The sequence below is a fragment of the Pseudorca crassidens genome, chromosome 9 (genome assembly GCF_039906515.1).
Source record: "Pseudorca crassidens isolate mPseCra1 chromosome 9, mPseCra1.hap1, whole genome shotgun sequence".
Lineage (NCBI taxonomy): Eukaryota > Metazoa > Chordata > Mammalia > Artiodactyla > Delphinidae > Pseudorca > Pseudorca crassidens.
In genome coordinates, this window is record NC_090304.1 from 42,597,832 (window position 1) to 42,620,379 (window position 22,548).

General features: G+C 46.8%; 1 protein-coding gene across 9 annotated transcripts in view; it reads right to left on the bottom strand.

Annotated features, from left to right (window-relative positions):
- BMAL1 (basic helix-loop-helix ARNT like 1) overlaps positions 1-22,548 on the bottom strand; it is a 105,320-nt gene that overhangs the window by 61,958 nt on the left and 20,814 nt on the right. For 6 of the 9 annotated variants that reach the window (XM_067749832.1, XM_067749835.1, XM_067749833.1 and 3 more), the window contains exon 2: positions 12,459-12,531. The exons of 1 other annotated variant lie outside the window; for it this stretch is intronic. The gene's annotated coding sequence lies outside the window, so the exon portion shown is untranslated. Of the gene's footprint in view, positions 1-1,023; positions 1,101-12,458; positions 12,532-16,282; positions 16,646-22,548 lie in introns of those variants that run through there. 2 more of the 9 variants (XM_067749831.1, XM_067749829.1) reach the window with 2 other exon arrangements.

A 22,548-nucleotide genomic window follows, 5' to 3' on the forward strand; every position in this document is an offset into this window, starting at 1 on the left:
TCCTCTTCTCCCATGGCACCCTATGACATGCCTGGGTGACAGCACAGCTCGTGTGTCATACTGTCTATTTGCACCTTTCCCCCCGTGAGCTCTTGCGAGCAGTGGCTGTGAGTCAATTCGTCTCCATATCCCACCTCCTCGCATGAGGCCTGGGCACAGCGAACACTGGCTAAATGAATGGAGTTCTCTCTGCAGAGAGATGCAGAAGAATTTATACACAAGCAACTGACTCACGCTGCAGCTGCTGTCTGCAGCCGAGACAGGGCAAGAAAGGAAGGCGCTGTCACGGAGGCACCAGCAAAGCTCAGTGGGCTGTACGCTTCCTTTGAGGAGTTTCTCGACCACATAAAGGAACTTCAAGAAATCCGAGAGTCAAGAATCTCAGGGTGCTGGAGGTGTGATGAGCACTGCACCTAGGGAAGGTGTTTTGGGTTTCCTCTGCAGAAACCCTGGCAAATCCCCAACCAAAGCACTCAGGAGTCGGAGACAGAGGGAAGGAAACTGACCTTGTTCCCATGGACTCCCGTTGTCCAGACAGTGAGCCTGGAAGTGGGTCCTACTTGCCTTGCTTTACAGATGCAGACAACAAGTGTCAGAGAGGTTAGTGGATGTGCCCAAGGCCACAGACCTGTGAGGTACGGGAGCCAGCCACACTCAGGTCTTCCTCAGACCAAGGCCTGCATCCCTTCCAGTACACTCCAAAGTCCTGCTCCATCACAGGAGCTCCTACGGCAGCGAGCAGGATGGTTAGGGAGCACCTGAGCCCCAGGTCACACTGAGGAAATGCAGCTCTGGAGTGGGGATGAGGTTTACCCACTGTTACCGGGGAGTCACCAGCAGGATGAAGCTGGAACGACAGTCTCTGACTCGAAGGCCAGGTCCTTGGAACACTGTGCCCACACCCTGTCATTTATTTCTTAAAGGCCTTGCCCTGAACCCAGGATCCCCAGCCAGCAGCTACCAGTTTGGAGCATCCCCAGAGGAGAACCTTCTTCCTATAGAGGAAAATGAGAGAGGACTCACATTTATAAAGTGTCTATTCTGCACTGAACATCTGAGAGGCACCTTTCAAATCTTCATTCACGTATTTCTCAAAATGCCTGTATGAGAGAATCATTATCACTATTTTGTAGAAAAGGATACTGAGGCTCAGAGACATAAGGTCAACAGTGAGAGGTTCACACTGCTAGTAGTAAAAGCGAGGGGGCCGGGATTTGAACCCGCTCTACCTGACTCCAGATCCCTGTTTTCACTAGACCAGACCCCTGCTTGGATCTAATGAAGCTGACGGCATCCTGGAAGGATAAGTGGTCCGGGCATCAAATTTACCTGCAGGCTCACAAGTGAGGTTACTGCTAAGGAGCTTTGGCCAATATAGGGTAACCTGTTAGCAAGAGCCAGACACAAGGTCAGAGAGGCAGAAAAGAGGTCTCTGGAGAAGACGAAATTCAAAATTTTACACACAGTTGGTAGGCAGTAAGCTGACCATCTCCTGAGACCTGTCCTTTTTAAGGAGGAGATATAGTCAGCAGTTCTCAACCACTTGTGATCAGTTAAGGCCCCTGGTTAAGAATTCACAGATCCCTCCCAAAGGCTAAGGAAATATTCGAGAACATGACTGTAAATGTTAGCACTGCTAGGAGAAAGCTGTGGACAAAAAATGAACACAGGAAGTCTGGGAATATCACTTCCCTTTCCTTTCTCCGCCCCCAGTTCAGTAAAGGAAACGTCTACGGTGTCCTATAGGCAAAAAACTACCACTCAGCCTCACAGGGCTCTGACTCCGCCATATCTGGAGTCAGAACACCGGGTCCAGTGCACTGACCCTGACCATCTGTGTGACACTCACTAAGTCAGACCTTTGACCCTAAGTGTTTCCAGATATAAATGAGGGGAGAGGGGAGTGCCTGCTTCCCAGGGAGGTCATATGGATGCTATGAGAAAACACATGTGGGAAGAACCTGTCAATGTAAAACGGCTTCATATGTAAGGAGGGGATGCTGGGAATCCTCGGGTACTTCACCACATCACTGCTGTCTCCCCCTCCCCAAGGCCTGGCACTCCCATTTAAATGCTGATCCGACCTCCGTCCTGAGGGCTCAGCCCTTGGAAGGAAAGACAAGGCAGCCCTGGCGGACCAGTGGGAAAGGAAGCCGTGATTTGGCTGTTATTCTTCCAAAGGCTCCCTGGCACAACTGAAATCCTCACATAAGTATTTAATAATTAAATTGGTAACAACAGTTGGGGAACATTTTTGTCACCTTGCAGGATGATAACCATCACTAGGTATGAAAATCATTTAATTAAATCTATAGCTATATATTTTGAATGCTTTTCTAAGACAAATGTGTCATTTTGATGGCATATTTGTGAGTTTTTAAAGTTTACTTTTCTCATGCATGGTTAAGCAAAAAACTAGATTATTGGAGCCATAATTGGATACTCTTAAAAGGAGCATGAACTGGTACAGCCTTTTTGGAGGGCGATTAGGCAATATTGATTCAAATTTTAGATGGCAAACTACTTAGGCCAAAAGTCCCACTTTCAGGTGTCTATGAGCAGAAAAATTTCATGCAGAAGTTCACAGGTCGGTGTAACAATTTCCCCAGCAGCAATGGTTGCAATGGCAAAAATCGGCAACAACCTGGGTGTCTACCAATACAGGGATGATTAAATAAGCTTAAAATGCACCCATACCATGGAGTACAACTGTTACACATAATAAGGTACATTTATCTGTACATATGGACTTGAAAAGAAAACCATAACAATTGACAGCTTAAAAAAAAAAGGAAAACTGCAGAACTATAGGCATAGAGAGAGTCTATTTCTACAAAAGTAAAAATGTGTATGTTGGGCATGAGGGCAAAGGAGGTAGGAGTTAAGGGGATACAAGCAAATGAAAAAGTCCAGGACTATACCCACCAAAAAGTGCCAATCTCAGGGGAAGGTTGGGAGTGGGGAGGCGGGTGTCACAGAAGACCTTCTTCCTTTATGTTAATGCACTTCTTCAGGGCTGTCTAAATTTATTACAAGTGTATACTCTTTCATGATGGCAAAAAATTTTTTAAAGCTCATAGGATAATAGTAATTTAAAAAATTGCTTTCAAGGACTCCCCTAAAGTAAACACTGTGGGGCTCAGCACCGCCCCCCTCCTGCATATGCCCCCATTTCTGTGCGTGCTCACAGGCTGGAAGGGGGTATGGGCTTGCCTGAGGAAAGCCTACAAATGGGGATGGTCTCCAGTGTTAAGAATCCCAAACTCCTCTTTCAATAAGGATTCTGCCAATTACAACTATTTCAATGAGATGGCTAAAAACGACTAAGTATCTTCAATTGTTCAAATTTACATCATAAATTACTGAATTAAAGCAGGTCACTTGTGTTCAACCTCCCTTAAATAGAAGCAATCAAAATGTATCTCCTGCCTTATCCAACATTTTACACTGACTTATAAGTCTGGCTGAAGACTTTCAAAATTATTAATGAGGAAAATTCACAGGGAGGAGAGAAGGTGATTCTACTAAACCCAAAAGAGCCTAAATAAAACACTATAGCTACTTGGCTTATAAAAATGAAAACTTAGCAAGTGAAATAATCTTCTCTATGGTCAACGTTGCCGGTAAAAATAATTCTAAACTGATGCACAGTGTCTAAGAAATGTTGGTTACATTTAGCACAGATTACAAACTCAGTTACCTACAGGCCATGTACAGGAGCAGGGCTTGGGCAGGGCCGGGCAACTGGAGAAACAAGTCCCCATAAGAGGGCCCACCATACTTCATCACCGCCATGAGGGTCCAGCGCTGCTAGACTTTCGGATTTTTGTAAAGATCTGGAAATCCAGATTTCTAGATAATATCTACCAACTTTTAAATGTTACCCACTAACTTAAAGGTTTTAAAACATTGTGAGCACTTAACAAAATACATCTGCAGGCCAGATGCAGCCAATAAGTAGAGAATTTTCAACCTCTGTCTAAAAGTATCTACATTTTAAATTTTTGTTTGATTTCGTTTTTGGAAGGATGGGAGGAGACAATGAAATGGTATGGGATGGAGATAAACACAAGAAAGGCAAGCAGTTGATGTTAAGAAAATATTTCTAACATACTTGAGAAAGCAGTGGTATTTGTCTACATCAAACGCTGAATAAATTGCTTACATTTCTTCAGCTATATTAGGTACAAAACTCTGAGAGTGAGAACTTCTTGAGCAAATTCTCAGGAATTTGTCCTAAGCAAATGCCCACAATTTACTGTCAATGGACTTACGAGAACTTACTATACCACTATGTATTAAAAGTTTATCATAAAAAATTTAAAATAATATGAGCAGCCACAGAACTGATCCTCTGCGCCAGGGGCTCGTCAGACATTGGGCACCTGGGATCACCAATGTGGGTCACACAGCCTCTGGTCAAGATTCCAATTAAGGCCTGTCTGACAAATCTCCCTCCAAAACAAAAACCAAAACCAGTGAAGAACTTAGACTCAACATCATAAAATTGTGCTCTGTCATTTTTTTCAAAGCCAAAACAATAAAAGAGTTATTTGTGCTAATAATAATATCTGCACACAATTTGCAATTCACAAAGTGCTTTTCCCACACACCCATCTCATTTACTGCTCACAGCCTTTACCTGTGCATTTTAGACTTTGTATGCTGTCCAAAGTCTTCTTACAATTATTGACAATGCTACTTTTCAAAAACAACAGTCAAATGATAACAAATATTTGGCATTTTCTACACACCGTGTACAGTGCTAAGCGTGTTTTCATTTCACCCTCACAAGAACCTCACAGAGGTGATTACTATGATCATCATCCTGTTATACAGGTGAGAAAACTGAGGCTTAGAGAGTGTGGGTCATCTGTCTTAAGCCCCACCACTAGTAGGTGCAGAGCCAACACTGTGAAGCAGGTCTGCTTCCAGGGCCTGAGACCATGGTGCTGGGTGTCCCAGAGGCTGTAGGGTGATCTCAGTTTGTTTCCAGCAAATGTAAGGAAGCCAGGGGCTTCCCTGGTGGCGCAGTGGTTGAGAGTCCGCCTGCCGATGCAGGGGACACGGGTTCGTGCCCCGGTCCGGGAAGATCCCACATGCCGCAGAGCGGCTGGGCCCGTGAGCCATGGCCGCTGAGCCTGCACGTCCGGAGCCTGTGCTCCGCAGCGGGAGAGGCCACAACAGTGAGAGGCCCGCGTACCGCCAAAAAAAAAAAAAAAAAAAAAGATGTAAGGAAGCCGGAAGCCGTGGCTAGCGTCCTCCTGCTCCCCACCCCGCCCCTGCCCATGCCCACTTTCCCCACTTGGTCAGAAACCATTTTTTATTTTTCCCACTCAAAACCAGTGTGAATCTCTCAGAGCTCAGCCAGCCGGGCCCCGGAGGCCTGGTGAGGTGCCCCTGGGGGACCGGGCCTCCCTGCTGCCAGCTTGGGCAATGTAGCCTGGCGCCCTGCCAGCCTGCCAAGGTCTAGATGGGGCTTTCACATCACTGCTGTCTGAATGGGGTCTGGGAAGGGGGTCCTGATAGTCACAACAACCCTATGAAATGGTCGGAGAGGTACCAAAGTGGGGATGGGGGCGAGGGGAGGCGCCTTCAGCTAGAGAGAGGAGGAAAGATCTGTTTAGCCAACAGCTCTGAAATATCTATTATTCAGAGCCCTACATTAGACCCCTGAGAGAAGGAGGCATGGTCTCTAATGTGCACGAGGATAAATTATGCAAGTAAAAACATCGAGCAAGAAACACACCCCCCCCCCATACATACTCACCAGCACAGGTACACCCCACACACTCAGAATCATGGTGCAACTGCTCTTAGGGTAGTAACTTCGGTCCTCTTACCCCCTCTGTGTCCCCCTCAGCCCTGACTATACAAGACACTGCCCGGTCACAGAGGCCACACCAGGGATGGTCCCGAGCAGCTGCAGAAGGACAAGGAGGACAGGAACACAGGTCAGGATGGCCCATTGTGGTCAGAGCCATCCCAAGCGTGTGCAGGTCCAGAGGAGCAGAGGACAGGTGAGGGCTCTGTCCTGGGGGAAGAAAGGGGTCGACTTCTTTATACAAGGATGAGGACGGGTTCACAGGTGGAGGAAAGGCAGAGGGACAGACCCAGCTAGGGACAGATGCTTCCTTAGCGCCACTAGCTCTGACACGGAAACAGGAGGGGAGGGTGCAGGCTAAACTGTGGGGACCCCCCAGGGAGTTCACGTTCACAGCCCAGACTCTTGTGATGCAAGGGGCAAGGAGATCCAGCGGGTGAGCGGCTGTCTAGGCAGGCAGGCTGTCGGTCAACTCTGCCCTGAGTGCCTGCCTAGAGGTCAGGCTCCTGCCGTCCTGGGGCTTACCAGGCTGCCCAGCGGGAGAATGAACATTCATTCATCTATAACCACACAAACAAACGTAAAATGGCCTCTGGGGTGAGTGCTGAAATGAGTGGGAGGATGGGCTGCTGAAGGCCTGGCAGAGGGGCCTGCAGAGTAGAGAAGAATGGGCAGAAGCACAGACCCAGTCAGGCACCTGGGGACAAACCCTGCTCGCATGCCCACAACTGATCTGGGCCTCAGTTTCCTTGAAAGGTATCTTTGGGGTAATAATGATAACCCTGACCTCAGCCAACACCTACTGAGGCCCTAATACTAAGTGGTTACCCACCAAGCACTTTGACAATGTCTGCCCCATTGTGAGCAATCAATAAGCAGTATAAAGTGATAACAGTAATGGTGATGATAAGACCTAGGTTTCTTATCAAGGTCAGGGAAGGCCTCCCAAGAAGAAGCAAATCAGCTGATATCTGAAGGCTGAATGGGCATGAACCAGGCAAAGCAGAAGGAAAATGCATTCCATGCTGAGGGAAGAGCTTCTGGAAAGTCCCTGAAAGGGAAAGCAGCATCATCATCAGTATTTCCAGGTAAGAAAAGCAGCCCCAAGTGCCCGCTGGAGCACCCTGGTCAGTAGGACACGTCTGTGTTGAAAATGGCTTCTGCTTCAAGGAAGCCTTCCCAGATAACTGTGAACCCCCAAAGAAAACCTGCATTCTAAGCACAATTTCCCAGTTCTGTGGCAGAACCAGGAAGTGAAGGAGAGGCAACAGCATCAAACTGAAAGCCCCACATGAAAACATGAGAAGGTACCAGCCTAGCACCTAGGTGCATCACAGCAGCTCCCATGGTAAATACAGACACAGACCTGGCATCCCTGTGCTCAGAGCCTCTTCCTATTTGCTACTCCTCAGTATTCACTGAGGACTTTACAAGGTTCCAAATGAAGATAAAGATGCCGTCGGGCACCTCCACAAAGGACCACCAGCTATCCTCATCCCCCAGCCAGAAAAGCACTCTCAGCTTGAATGTGAAAGGGAGAAGCTGTCAGTGGTTAGCAAGAATCATTATTTTGGCTAATTTAGGAAACTTGGGATTCATCCAGGAAGCTGGGTGGACCTTACTCCTCAGCATTCCTTGATGGACTGTTTTTCACTTTGCATTGCTTTACTATCCCATCAACAACGGGAGTTAAAAATAAAAAAGTCAGGGGCAAAGAATATAGAGAAGATATATTCCCGAGGCCTCAGTAGGCTGAGATATGCAATAGGCAACCACAAACCCAGGCCCACAACAACCTATCCTGCCATCAAAACTGAGAAGCAAGGAGGCCCCACCCAACTCAATAGCCAATGAACCTCCAGTTTCAAATACATTTGATCACGTTATAAATCTGTTGTCTGGCTGCGCAAACAGACTTTGCTATCCTCACTCTTTCAACAAACACTTCCTGAACCAGGTACATAGTGCTGGCACCGAGAACCCAGAGATGTGTGTGTGCGTGTGTGTGTGTGTGTATGTGTGTTCCCCACCCTTAAGGAGCTCAGTTTACTGAGCATAACAGATAGTAAATCAACAGTTACGCCAATAAATGTTTTGGGAGAGAGAGAGATGCAGGGTGTTCTGGAAGCCAGGAGGAAGGTCACCTCCAGGTCACAGAGAAGTGCAGGGTGGGGAAGGAAGGTGTCCAGAAAATCAGAAACTTGACCCGAGTTAGTGAAATGGGGAGCAGGGGGTGGGTCATTCCCAGGAAAGGGCCCAGTTCTGGCAAAGGCACCAGGAAGTGATGGCTGTTGAAAGGCCGGGCTGATGTGAGAAATACGGGTTAGGGAAAAAGTGAAATAGGGAAGGTGGCCAAAGGCCAGTTATGAAAAGACTGCAGGCCCGCTGTGGGGGTTTAAGTTCTATTCTATAAGCAATGAGGAGCCCCTGGAGAATTTTAAGCAGGAGAAAGCCATGATAGATGTGTGAGTTAGAAACATCATGCTGCTAGGAAGTGGAGGTGGACTGAAGGAGGACAAAAGTGTGCCCGGGGAGACCAACCAAGAGGCTGCTGAAACAATCCAAATGAGGAGTCCTAAACGAAGGGGTAGGCAGGGAGTGACAAATTAGAACACGGGCTCTTCCAGAAAAGGTAGCCAATGGAAGACGACAGTTGAGGGAAAGGACAAAGCCAAGGGTGACTCCTGCAGTCGACATGACTGAGGGGGTGCAGTCCCACCCCAGGCAGGCACCACAGGGAGACAGACACACTGGGTACCAGGCGAGGGCTGAGTTGGAGGTGCCCACAGGATAGGAGCTAGGAAGGAGGGCTGGGCAGAGGTTCTGGGCTGGATCTGCAGATCTGGGTGACTTCAGGAGAGAGGTGAACAGTGGATGAGCTCACCGGGGAAGAATACTGGGACTGACCAGAAAGGGATCAAGCAAAACCTTATTAAGCTAAAGGTAGAGAAAAGAGAACCGGCACAGCAAGCTGCGGAGTCGAGGTCTACGGAGTTGGAGAACCAGGGGGTGGCAGGCCAGACAGGAGGGTGAGCAGAGGAGAGGGGCCAGGAGGGGAGCGCTCAGCCCTGCCAGAGGTAGGAGGCTGCTCTGGCCCCAGGAGGGAGCTCTCGCTGCGGGGAGCAGTTAGCTGGGTGTTAGCAACCACAGCCAAGCAAAAGAATTAAAACAGAGTGGACAGCTTAGACGACATATGTGCAGTCACCCCAAAGTGCATTATTATGACTTTTTTCAGAGGATTATCCTGCCTGCCTGACCTCAGACTGCACATCTCACCTGTCTATTCTGTCTGTCTCCCCTGCTGGCTCATCTGCCTCACGAGGACAGAACCTGTCCTGTGTCACCTGCAAAACTGCAGTGCCGACGGCAGTGCCTGGCACACAGAGGTGAAGCTCCTTGCTCCAAGTTGCCTGGCTCACTAGAAACAACAAATATTCTATCAGCACATGCTACACGCCTGATACCAGGCTGGATGCTGGGGGTACGGTGGGAAACAAGTCAACGCAGGACCCTGGCCTCGGACCTTGAAGTTGGAGGTGAGCAGAGAGAGATGCAAGTATTTAAACAAAAAGTAGATTATAACTGCCTTAGAGCTAGGACTGGAATCTGACTGTCATGCCTTCTAGTGAGATTTCCTTTCCAAGCCCAAACCTGCCACCTTCTGCAACTAAATGAAAATTTCAGCAGGGGAAACAGTTAGTGTTTGAAGTTTGGCCTTAGTCTCCCCCAAGGATCCCATACTGCTTCCACACTTTTAATAGACTCCTAAGAAGCAGAAATACCCACCACAGCCTCTGAATATTTAACCTTAAGAACTCATTCTGTCTCCAGTCCTTCTATGTAAGTTAGAGGAGAAATTCCACACCCAGGTGGGAGAAAACAGAAAGTGGCCTAAACTAAGGGGGTCAGATAGGTCTGGGTTCAAATCCCTTGTAACCTCAGGCAACCTCTTGTGATTTAATTTCCTTATTGCTGAAGTGGGAACACTAATTCCTCTTTCACAGGTGGTTGCAAAGATGAAATAAAATGATACCTACAGAGTACTCGGCACTATGCCTGGGATATAGTGAGACTTCACTAAACGGAGGCTCCAAACCAGTTCCACCTGTTGCTTTTATGACTCCATCTCTAACTGCTATATTTGCAAAAACCGACCCAAAGACTACTCAGAATTCAAACCAAGGAACATACACTCGAAATACTTGGCACATAAATTGCTATCTAGTTGAGCGACTTGAGGAATTATCGCAAATTCCCATACTTGGGCAGACTCTGCAGTAAGGAGTTTAATTTCCGTTTCTTGCTCTACCCTATTTTCTCCTCCAACTCAGGCAAATGCAACTATTTCCCCAACAGATCACATCTTGTCTCATGGCAAGGGTCCAAACATGGGCTAGATTCCGTTGGTGCAAGTTATGACAGAGCTCAGAACACCACACCTCAAAGAAAGCATAAGAACGCAATCACAAGCCCAAGGTACACACAAACTCCCAAACACACTTGGCTCCAGAGACGGACAAGAGAACTGGTCGTGGCTTGCTTTGCTTGCCTCAAAGCTAAAGAAAGGGTTATTTTGGCATGCAGACGCTGAAATCTTTGTGTCTCCGTTCTTTTACCATCCAAACTCTCCGTAAGTGGTCACTTTTACTAATGTATCTGATTCTTTACCCGTCATTTATGATGGACCCTGTGCAACCTGGCTTCCTCCCCCCTTCCCCCCTCCCCACATCTCATTCTCAAGGCCAGCGGTAGCCACCTTGTCACCAATTCGGCAGCCTTCCCTCAGGTCCCTTCTCTGTGGTCTCTGCTGTCCCATCCTCCTCCCTTCCTGGGACTCTCTCCTTCAGCCCTCTGCTCATCACGGGGAGAACTTATTAATCCTATGGTTTCTGTTCTACACCTCTAGACCTACCCTTCCCAGCCCTGGCTTCAGCCCTGCATTTCTTTTTTTTTTAAAGATTTTTTTTGATGTGGACCATTTTTTAAAATAAATAAATAAATTTATTTATTTATTTTTGGCTGCGCTGGGTCTTCGTTGCTGCGCATGGGCTTTCTCTAGATGTGGTGAGTGGGGACTACTCATCACAGTGGCTTCTCTTGTTGCAGAGCACGGGCTCTAGGCACGTGAGCTTCAGTAGTTGTGGCTCATGGGCTCAGTAGTTGTGGCTCGCGGGCTCTAGAGTGCAGGCTCAGTAGTTGTGGCACACGGGCTTAATTGCTCCGCAGCATGTGGGATCTTCCCGGACCAGGGATCAAACCCGTGTCCCCAGCACTGGCAGGCAGGTTCTTAACTACAGTGCCACCAGGGAAGTCCCGATGTGGACAATTTTTAAAGTCTTTATTGAATTTGTTACAATAATGCTTCTGTTTTATGTTTTGGTATTTTGGCCACAAGGCATGTGGGATCTTAGCTCCTCAAGCAGGGATCAAACCCGCACCCGCTGCATTGGAAGGTGAAGTCTTAACCACTGGACTGCCTGGGAAGTCCCCAGCCCTGAATTTCTAATTGCCTACTAGACATATCCTGTGGATGAATCAGTACCATCTCAAATTCAGTGTATCAACAACTGGACGCATCAACTACCCTTCTCCATCCCCAATAGCCACATTTCTGTCAATGTTACCATTGTGAACTATCAAGTTTAAACTTTCATCTTCTTTGGCTCCTGTCTTTAAAGTCTAAGAAGACCATAAATCCTACCATTCTTCCTTTGCAATATCTCTCCTATTGGACCTTTTCTCCATTTTAAGCACTGTTAACCACATGACCTCACACCTGGATTGCTACTGCTGCCTTGGAACAGGACCCATGCTTCTTGTCCAGCTATCAGATGAATGCTCCTAACTTGTTACTTTGGCCATTTCACTTCTTTGCCCCAAATAACTTCAATGGCTTCCCACTGCCTTCAGGACAAAGTCCAAGTGCCTTAGCCCAGCACAGCATTCAGGGTCTAGAAAAGGAGTGGGCAAACTATAGCCCACAGGCCAAATCCGGCCCACGACCTGTTTCTGTAAATAAAGCTTTTTTGGAACACAGCCACACCGTCATACACATATTAACTATGGCTGCTTTCCCACTATAATGGCAGAGTTGAGTAGCTATGACAGAAACCATATGGCCTAGGAAGCCAAAAATATTTACCATCTGATCCTTTACAGGAAAAATTTGCTGACCCTGGTCTAGAATAGAATAATCAACCACCAGCAGATCCTGAAGAAGTTCTTACTCACCACTCCTTTGGATGAAGTTTTTGTTCCTGTGGGTCTTCTGCTGAGCCCACTTTCTTTACATCTTACACCCACCTTCTCAAGCCTGAAAAGCTTATTTCACTCCCCCCCGGACTGGTCCATCCTTCAAAATGCAGCCAAAGCTGCACCTCTCTGTGAGGCCAGCTGCGTCCATCCCTTGCACCCCTGGGTGTTTCTCCTCTGGCTTCTCCCTCTGCACCTACTGCAGAAACCTACAGTGGGATCCACTTCTCCTGTGGATCTTTTCCACCTATACTGTAGGCTTCTCTAGGGTCCAGGCTTGGTACCCTTCACAGAGCAGCACCAATGATAACTACCTTGCCCTTCATTCCAAATACCAATCCTTGACAGCATAATTTGGTAAGAAGGCATCAAACAAACTTACCAATGAAGGCCTAGCATTCCACATTTGAAAAGTTAAGCTTGGGTCCAAAAGCATGCACTCTAGCCAGCACCACCTAAAAGCCAATGAAATAAGAGTTTAACTTTAAAAGAGAATATTTACATGTTTTCTTTAAATTTACAACCCCAATAAGTTTTGATTTACTGTCCTCCCAGGATGTCTATCTCTGCTTCTCTGCCTAGAAAATACTGCTCATCCTTCAAATCCACTGGACAGCCTTTCCCTGGAAGCCATCCCAGTGTCCCTGACAGGCCAGGCACCCTCCTCTCGGCTCCCATGGAACCTCGGTGAGACATTTATGGTAACATGCGGTACAATGTAGCATAATTTCTTATTTGGGAATGGAGTCCCTAGACTGTAGGCTTATCAAGAGAAGCGATCTGAGAAATTCACCCCTTCCCTTACCTCCAGTGCCTAGAATACTACGGGCATTTAGACAGTCCTCAATAAATATTTGTAAAATGGGTGGAAAAATAACCTACTCAATTCATGAACACATGCCCAGGCATCTAAAATTCTGCTAGGCCGCAATTTTCATCAGAGAAATGCATGCTTCAATCCCACTGCTTTTAATAGGCAACGGGTTTAACAGGAAGGATTAATGAGATTAAGCTTCTAAATGCACATCTCTGGAATGACACTCCCATGGGCAGAAACCTTTAGAGGCTCCCAGAGCCCAAGAAGGCAAGCCCAACTCCACAGCCAGGCTGCCAGGCCTGCAGCAACTGGCTCAGCCTGAGTCTGCAGCCTCAGCTCCTGTGATCTCCCCCAGCGGATGCTTCAATCTAGACAGATAGGACTGGTGCCCAGACCCTTCTCTCAGCATTCCTTCCAGCTGGATGTCTTCCTCCCCTTCTCTCCACATGATCTCCCTCTACTGAAATGACTTCCATTTCAACATCATATTCCCAACCAAGGTCATGGTGGGGCTCAATAAGATTTTTTTTTCCTTTCTGATTTTGTGTGTGTGTGCGTATGTGGTGGTAAAACACACATAACAAAATTTACAAGCTTAGCCATTTTTAAGTGTGCAGTTCAGTGGTATTACACACATTCACACTGTTGTGCAACTACTACCAGTCATCTCCAGAACTTTTTTTTCATCTGCAAAACTGAACCTTTATACCCCTTAAACAACAACTCTACCTTCTCCCTTCCTCTCAGTCCATGGCACTCAAAAAGTTTTTGTGGAATGAATGAATGAATCATTGAACGAATGAAGACATGAATTAATCTGACCTCAACCCTCCCCACAAAAGCCAGAAGTACTGTCTGTTTCTGCTGGGCTCCCACGATACTATCTTCACATCTTTCTCAGACTTGTTTCAATCAATCTTAAATGACCCTTTTTTGCACACCTGTATTCTCCTTCAAGGCGGGAACTATGACTTATTTGAAAGGCTAAGTTTGGGTCCAAAAGCACGCATTTAGCTTTTCCTCCATGTTGTTAGATCCAAAGGGTGAGTCTGAGTCCTCCTCTTACAGCTTTTGCTACCAGTGAATCAAGCCCTCTTGTTTGACCACTCTCTTCACTTGGCTTCCAGGCTAGCACTCTGGGTTTTCCATCTACCTCACTGGCTGTTCTTTCCCTTTGCTGGTTCTTCCTCATCTCCCCACCTCTTAATGTAAGAGTGCCCCAGGGCTCGGTCCTGGTTCTCCTGTCTTCTCTGTATTCCTTCAATCACCCCCTGGGTGATCTCACCTAGTCTCATATTACCTATAGGCTGAGGATGCCCAGATTTCTCTCCAAGTGCAGACCTCACCTCTGGACTCCTGGCTAATATATCCTACTGCCTGTTTCAGGTAAGATGTCAAGTGGACAGGAGGTCTGTGTGAGATGTGTTCCATGTCTCAAACTTGACACGTCTCACACAGACCCCTGATCTTCCCCCAGACCTGATCCTCCAGAATCTTATCCATCTCAGTTTAAGGCCATGGTCTTCCAGTTGCCCAGGCCAAAGATTCGGAGTCATTCTCGTCTTGTCTCGTCTCTTTCTCTCTTATTCTCTATCCAATCCTCTGGTTTTTACCTTCAAAATATATTCACAGTGTGACCATTTCTCACCTCCTCCACCATTACCAGCCTAGATTATTGCAATAGCCTCCTAATTGGTGTCCCTGCTTTCCCTGCTTCTATTTTTGGTGTCACTCCCACTTCCACCCATAGCCTATTCTCAATACAGGAGGGAATCTGTTACAACATAAATCAGATTATGTCATTTCTTTGCTTAAAATTCTTGCAAGCCTTCCCAGCAAGGACAATGCCAAAAGGATAAATGTTTCCAGAGCAGACCTGCAGGCCCTGGGGCAGCGATGGGGGAGGCAGGGCCTTCAGGCCTGCATCTTCCTCTCAACCATCTATTTCTCGACTGGCAGTCCTGACACACCTCCTATTATCTGATTCCTTAAAGAAAAGAAACTTTTTAAAGGGAGAAAAGTAGAATCAATCAGCTTCCTTTTCCAGTTAGGACACCACAAGAAGCCAGTAACACCCACATTTCTTAAGAAGCAATAAGAAAGATATGTCAAGTCTGCCACCACTTAATGACTAGTTTCCAAAGAGAAAGCTAGCCTCTCAGGGAACAGTTGGTGCTGGTGGTGAGTCCTCCTGAAGCACCCCCTGCCCCCTCCAGCTGTTCACCACGCCCTATTTGCCTAATTGTCTCCAGACTCTGTCCCCCTCCTCAACCCCTCGACGCTGTGGCTGGAGGGTGAAGTCCAAATGACATAAGGATCCAAAGACTTGAATTAGCTCAGGTCTCATCTGTTCTCCCCAGAACTACAGCAGCAGCCTCTCTACCAGTCTCCCCAGCTCTCCTCATTTACTTATTTCCAACTACAACTTTACACAGTGATAATTTTAAGAAAACCTAAATTTGATCAAGTCCCCTGCTTTAAAACTCTCCAAAGAGTTCCTACATTGCCATACTATAAATTCTTCAGAAGATATTATACAGTGAACCATAGTAAATATTCTTTTCTATCTTCCGTAGATGCTTTTCTTCTGCCTTCTTCCTTAAAAGTCCTTGCTTGCGAGCCCCCTGGTGGCCTAGTGGTTAGGATTCCGAGCTTTCACTGCCATGGCCCGGGTTCAATCCCTGGTCGGGGAACTGAGATCCTGCAAGCCATGCAGTGTGGCCAAAAAAAAAAAAAAAAAAGGCCTGGCTTGATCTAATGGGGGTGGGTAAACCATCCGGCTCAGATTAGTCTACTCCCTGCAACAGTGATAGGTCAAAAAGGATAAGCACATCGCCCAAGCTGGGCCAACCATAGCCTTTCTCTAGGATCAATATATGGATGCAGAGAAAGGAGTTCTCCCTTCACTGGAATTGGTAAGCGGGAGCTGTCAGCAGTGGTGCCCCCCAGGGAGGGTGGCCTGTCTGCAGTAGGAAAGACTGATGTCAACACACAAAGAATGTAAGGTGCCAGAGAGACCACCAGCAGCGTCAACTCCCATTCCAGAACCTCTTGCTTTTGTGAACTCCTACAGCACCCTTCCCAGTTATGGAACCAAGAACTACCCACTTATGCCTCAGCTAGCTGGAGTCCCAACAGGCCCGCCATGACGTTTCCTGTATCTGTGCCTTTCCCCACAATGTTTCCTCTGCCCAGAATGTGTGCTCCTTGGGTTTTACACAGCAGCCAGGCTTTCTCTGCGGAGCCGGCCCTGAAGGGAAGCACAGTTAGTCCAATCTTCCGGTCATGCTCTAAAAGGCCTAGAATATACCTACTCTGTTACACTTACACCACTCCCCTAGCTCCCCAATCTCCTAGCTAGTTGCCCAAGCTAGAAACCTCAGACTCACCTGGTCCTCGGACTTCCTTGTGGCCCGCATGGACTCTCCCTTCTTCCTTTCTGCCCCACGTCTGCTGTCGCAGTCCAGAAATGCATCCTCACCTCCCTGGGCCCAGGCACCAGCCTCCGGGTCTCTCTGCCACTCCCCTCCCCATCCCTCCACACTGCTGCAGAGTTGAACCTCCAACATCCCTCCTGCCACCTACAGAGTCAAACCCCTGGCGTGAAGGCCCTTCACACACTGGCTTCAACCCAATCCTCTAATTTCTCCCAACCACTTCCACTTCCAGGAGGATGCGGTAGACACACCTTTCCCTATTCCACCTGCTGTGCACAACAAAAACCCCTGCACGTGATATGTAAAACAAACAAGAGAGGACTCTGAAAGGCGGAGTGAAGAAGGCAGACCAGTGAGGGGCCTCAGGCCTGGAGGAAGGACACCATGGTGAGTGGCCTGCATTTTCTTTTTGCCTCACTTGGAACGGAAGAACCTGGAGATGCCAACAAGCACAGACGAAAAAGGCTCCAACAAAAGCTTGCTGCCTCGAGCAAGATAGACAACTTTTAGATAGTAACTGCCCTATATCAGCCAAACACCACAGAAAACCCCATGGTCCCACCCACACCCATACAACAAAGTGCAAATGACATGTGCAAAAATCATCTACAGCTAACCATACACTTAATGGTGAAAGACTGAATGCTGCCCCCCAGGATTAGGAATAGGCAATGCTGCCCACTCTTACTCAGCAAAGAGCCAGCACAAGAGGCAACAAACGGAAATAAAACAGATTGGAAAGGAAGAAATCATCTGTATTTGTAGATTATGTGATTGTCTAGATAGAAAATCCTGTGGAATATACAAAAAAAAAAAGCCTGCAACTAATTAGTGAGTTTATCTAGGATGTAGGATACAAAATAAAAACTCAATTGTTTTTCTGTATACTAGCAATGAACATGTGGACACTGAAATTAAAAATACAGTACCATTCACAATCACTAAAAAAAGAAAAGAAAAAAAAGAAAATGAAAGAAACACTCAGGTGTAAATATAATTTCTTCCAGCAAATCACTGTATGATCTAGCCACATGGGTCTACTCTGTCAGGAGGGCAGGAACAGTACATTTGTTTCCCTCTCCAATGAAACCAAAATACCCAGCCAGTGCCCAGCACCTAGTAGGCGTGCAATATTTGCTGCCACAGCTCGTACCCTGCTCTGTTTAAGATAGACTTTCTTCCCCTTATGCTCCTAATGGGAGCACCATCTACTAAAAAATTCCATCTCTTATTTCTGCCTTGGCAGGTCATGATTGCCAAGTAAGAACCAGGAAAACTGCTTCCGCTTCCACTCCCAAACACACTTATATTCTTACATTACACACAGCATGGATTGGAAGTGGCCTCTGCAGGTATCTCTTGGTTACCCAGGGGGACACTGGGTCCCTTCCACATCAGTCCAAGGGGCCCCAAGACTCAGTCCAAAGATCCCAGGCAATGATGTGAGACCATTGCCAAAGTTGTTCCATCCAGGCTCTGTGCTGGGAGGAGCTACAGATGTCCTCCCTCTGTCTGAAAGCTCAGTTGTGGAAAAGAATTGCCCATCTGTGCTAAAGAAAGTACTGTGGAGGAGAAGAGGCTACGCGAGATACATCAGGGCCCAGAGGGCATCCAGATATCTTTTTTCAAAAACTTTCCCCCTCTTTTTACTTCTGTGGGTAGAAAGTGAGTCTAATAGTCATTAAGCAAAAGCCAAGAATCTCAGAACTATCCCGATTCCTTTCTTTCTGTCACACACCACCACCAACCCCGCAGCAAAACCTGTTGTTCCACTTTCAGAACAGATCTCAAATCCAACCACTTCTCCGCACCTCCACCATCACCACCACTCGGGACCTGGCTGCTCTCACCACTCACTGGGTAACGAACGGCAACAGACTCGACTTCTCTCCCTGAGTCCTCCCTCAACACAGTAGTCAGGGTGAGCCTTTCATGATGCAACTCAGATCAGTCACTCACAATGCAACCAAGTCCTGACAATGACCTTAATGGCCTGGCCCCCTTCACTTCCCTGCCTTCACTTTCCACCATGTCCTCATCTTCTCCTCGCTCCACTCCAGCCACCTTAGCCACCTTTACTTGCTGTTCCCATGCCTAATGCTCTATCCCAGTTAAACCCACGACTCACTTCTTCCCCTCATTCACCACTACACTATGAGTTCACCAAAACCCTTTTTTTTTTACCTTGTGAGCATATGGCTGGACTACATTTCCCAGCCCTCCTTGCAGTTAGGAGTACACTGAGTGTGACTGAGTTCTGGGTGGGAGGGATGCATGCTTTTTCCAGACTGGCCCACAAAAACCTCCCCACAAAGTCCTCTCTCTTTTTCCTCACCCTCCAGCTGAATGGAAAGGAATCTGAGGGCCTTGAAGAGGGCAGAGCCACAAGATAGAAGAAGTGTGGGTCCCTCAATAACCACCAGGAAGGATGCCTGCTTAACCAGGAGCAGCCACATTGGAACTTTTCTATATGAGAAATAAAAGTTCTCTTGGGTTGATATGCTGAGATTTGGGGGGCTGTTTGCTATTCAACCTAACAATTTGGTCTCCTTCTCAATGAGGCCTTCTTTGATTGCTCTATTTAAAATGCTCCCAATGCTTCTTAGCTGACTGCCTTGCTTTCTTTTTCTCCACAGTCCTTATTACCATATAGCGTACTGTATATTTTATTTATTATTTTTTTCTCTACCTCCCCAAATTTGAATGTAAGCTGAAGGCAGGAATTTTTGCTTTTTTTTGTCATATCCCCTGGGTCTAGAACAGTGCTTGGAATGTTGTAGACAATCATGTGTTGTTGAATGAATGAATAAATGAATAAATGAATGAATGAATGGACTACATGGGCTCCAAGGTCAGAAAGGCCTTGGAGTGGAGGCCCACTCTGCCATTTACTACCTGTGTGACCTGGGGCAAGTTACTCTCCCTCTGTAAGACTCATTTCCTTCAACTGTAAAATGGGGGTAACAGTGCCTTCTTTATAGGGACTGGGAATAATTAAGATCATGAACATAAATCTTTCAGTATAGTGCCTGGAAACAGCTCAGGCTCCATACACGCTAATTACCAGCACTGTCAACTCAAGGCCAGAGGACAAGACTGGGTGTCAGGTGCTGGCAAAGTCACTGGTAGGGACACCTAGCAGAGAGGAAGAAACTGAATGGATTATTTACATGCACAAACTCTTCTAGAAGAAATCGTGGCAAATACCTAGGTAGTGAAATTCAAGAGCAGCCTAAAAGTTCTCAGTAAATTGCAAACGATCAGAAAAACATGACAACTGGTGTCAGGGGTGATGAAAAGTCTGCAGAAAAGCACTGCTCTGGAGAGAGCACAACCCCAATGATGAGAGATCACTTTGTGCCTTTTAAGAAACAATTTTCACAGCAAAGCTCCAGAAAAGAGAGGCCTCTTGCATCATGAGGACAAGGTAATAAGGCTATAAAAATGGAACTCAAATAAACGACACACAGAGCCTACATGGGCCCAATTTTCCAGGAAAAACAGTGATCGCTACAGCATTCAGATGAGGCAGTCACACTTGTGCCTGAGCATAGCAAATAGCTTTCAGAAATCATTAGGCTGCAGAAAAGCCACTGAGTTTGCCAAATTAGCAGTGCCAGCTCTCACCTGCCCTTCTCTGTCATGCTCTCGTCTTTCTACTGACAAGAGGACACAGACAATCATAGCCAATGTCTGCACCTGCTTCACCATCTTCAAAATACACAGCATCCTGGAGTGAGCAGCACCTCAGTCAGAACCCTGCAGAACCCTGCAGAACCCTTCCATTGCCCTTTGTGTCTGCAGCCTGACCAACCCCTCTCCCAGGCCCTCTCAGCTTTCACTGGCTCAGACCTGCTCTCAGATCTCACCTCCTGGAACTCTCTGCAGTGCTGGGCCTTGTTGACAAACCCCCTTTTTGAAACTCCTTCTTCCTGTGGCCCCTCACAGCTCTCACAAACTCCCCCATACCCACCACTGCGATCCCTCTCATCTCTGTCTCTGGCCCCCTCTTCCACCTCTGCACCTCTAAACATTGGTACCCCAAGCCTCTACGATAGGATGTCTACCCACCTTTCTGGTTCTAGTGCCTGTTCTTCCCCTATATTGGAGGCAGGACAGCTTGGTGGTTAGAAGCAGATATTCTGGAGCCAGACCAACTGGGTCTGATCTTAGCTGTACAGCACTATGGTCTTGGACAGATAATAAATTGTTTTATGTCTATTTCTTCATCTGTAAAATGGAGACAATTATAGAAGACCTCACTTGGGTCACTGCAGGGATAAAATGAGCTAATATAGATAAAGGTCTTAGAACCATGCCTCGCACCTGATACACTCCATAATGTGCTAGCTATGACCACTATTACATGAGCCCATTGTTTCAGCCAAACCCCAAACATACACCATGTCCTTCTACCTCCGCTTCCTCTACTCAGGCCTTTCACTTTTCCTGTGAATGTCTATCTCAGCCAGGCCTTAAGGTGCTGACAAAAGCAACCACTCTTTAACACCTTTCTATATTCCCTCACCCCAGCTGTCCAATGAGATGGAATACCTCCCTTCTCTAACAGGGTGGGGCGGACTTCTCCCAGGGCCCTCTTCCTAATCTCGCTTGAATAATCATTAATTTTAGATGTGTCTTACCTTCCCACTCCCAGTTCATGAACTCCTCAGAAACAGTGGTGCATTGGGTTTTTTTCCCCAAATTTTTATCCCCTGTAACCTTATACACTGTAAAGACTCAGTCAACATTTGCTGGGTTAAGCTGAAATGCAGAGCCTAAAGCCTGGGTCTACATAACAATCTACAGAGACTAAAACAACAACAGATCAGCAGGACAGGGGAAGCCTCCCCCATCACCCCAAAGCCAACACAGATTTCAGGTTAAAAAGAATACAGGGGGAACTTCCCTGGTGGCACAGTAGTTAAGAATCCACCTGCCAATGCAGGGGACATGGGTTCGAGCCCTGGTCCAGAAAGATCCCACATGCCGTGGAGCAACTAAACCCATGCGCCACAACTACTGAGCCTGTGCTCTAGAGCCCGCGAGCCACAACTACTGAAGCCCGCATGCCTAGAGCCTGTGCTCCACAACAAGAGAAGCCACCACAATGAGAAGACTGCACACTGCAACGAAGAGTAGCCCCAGCTCACCGCAACTAGAGAAAGCCCACGTGCAGCAACGAAGACCCAATGCAGCCAAAAAAAAAAAAAAAAAAGAATACAGGGGACCAAGTCAGTCATATTTGTTTCTCAGTTTCATTCTAGCCATTTCCTAATGGCCAAGAAAAAGCCAACCTTTTGGCAAGTTTGCAACCTGCTTCCACTTCTAAGAGTATTCCTGACAGGCTCACTCTGTCTTAGGGAGACATGTTTTCTTCCCTCAAAAATCCTATTTACTTTTTGTTTTAGGCTACTTCTTAAAAACATCCTTAAGAAGAGATCATTGTTCATTTTATTTTGTTATTGTTTTAAATAAAGTGCCAAAGATATAGGGACACATAATTCCTCAATTTGAGCAGGTAGATTACTCCTTAAGAGAATGTACTGGGCTCACCTCCACACTTAAGAACAAACAAGCCATGTATTACTTGTAAATACACAGCCTTTCACTTACATCTAGTTTCACATTACTGTTAGCCTGCTTCTTCATTCATGGAAAACACGACAAAGACCTTCCTAGCATTTAAAGTAAAATTTGAATATATCCTCATTCTTCTTGGAAAAAAAAATTCTGATTCTCCATCTAATCTTGGGCCATTGCCATTAGCTAGATAAATGCCAAACTAATGAAATGATTCTGTAATACACAAAGACGGCTTAATGCAGCATGAGCTGAAAGAGCAAAAATTAGAAGTAATCTAAATGCCCCATAACAAGCTCACGTCTTATTGAGGGCATTCCCTTGATAGTTATGCAGCCATCTTAAAGAAGCATGCTGAAAACGAGGGAGCCACATGGAAACACGCTGAGGATATCATCTTAAGAGGAAAGGGGATGCAATGTGTAGGGGTATGTGTTTGTGCCACTGAGGCTGCCCCAGCTGGGCAGATTAGGTCGCAGGTTAGAAGTAAGAAGCAAGGAAAATTAGGGGAGAGCTGAGAGAAAATCTCAGTGAACAGGGCCAGAGGGGCTGGGGGTAGGAAAATGTGAAGCCTGGGCATGGGGCAGGGACCCTACTTAGGAGTACAGAATGGGAGATAGGAAAGGCACCCCAAA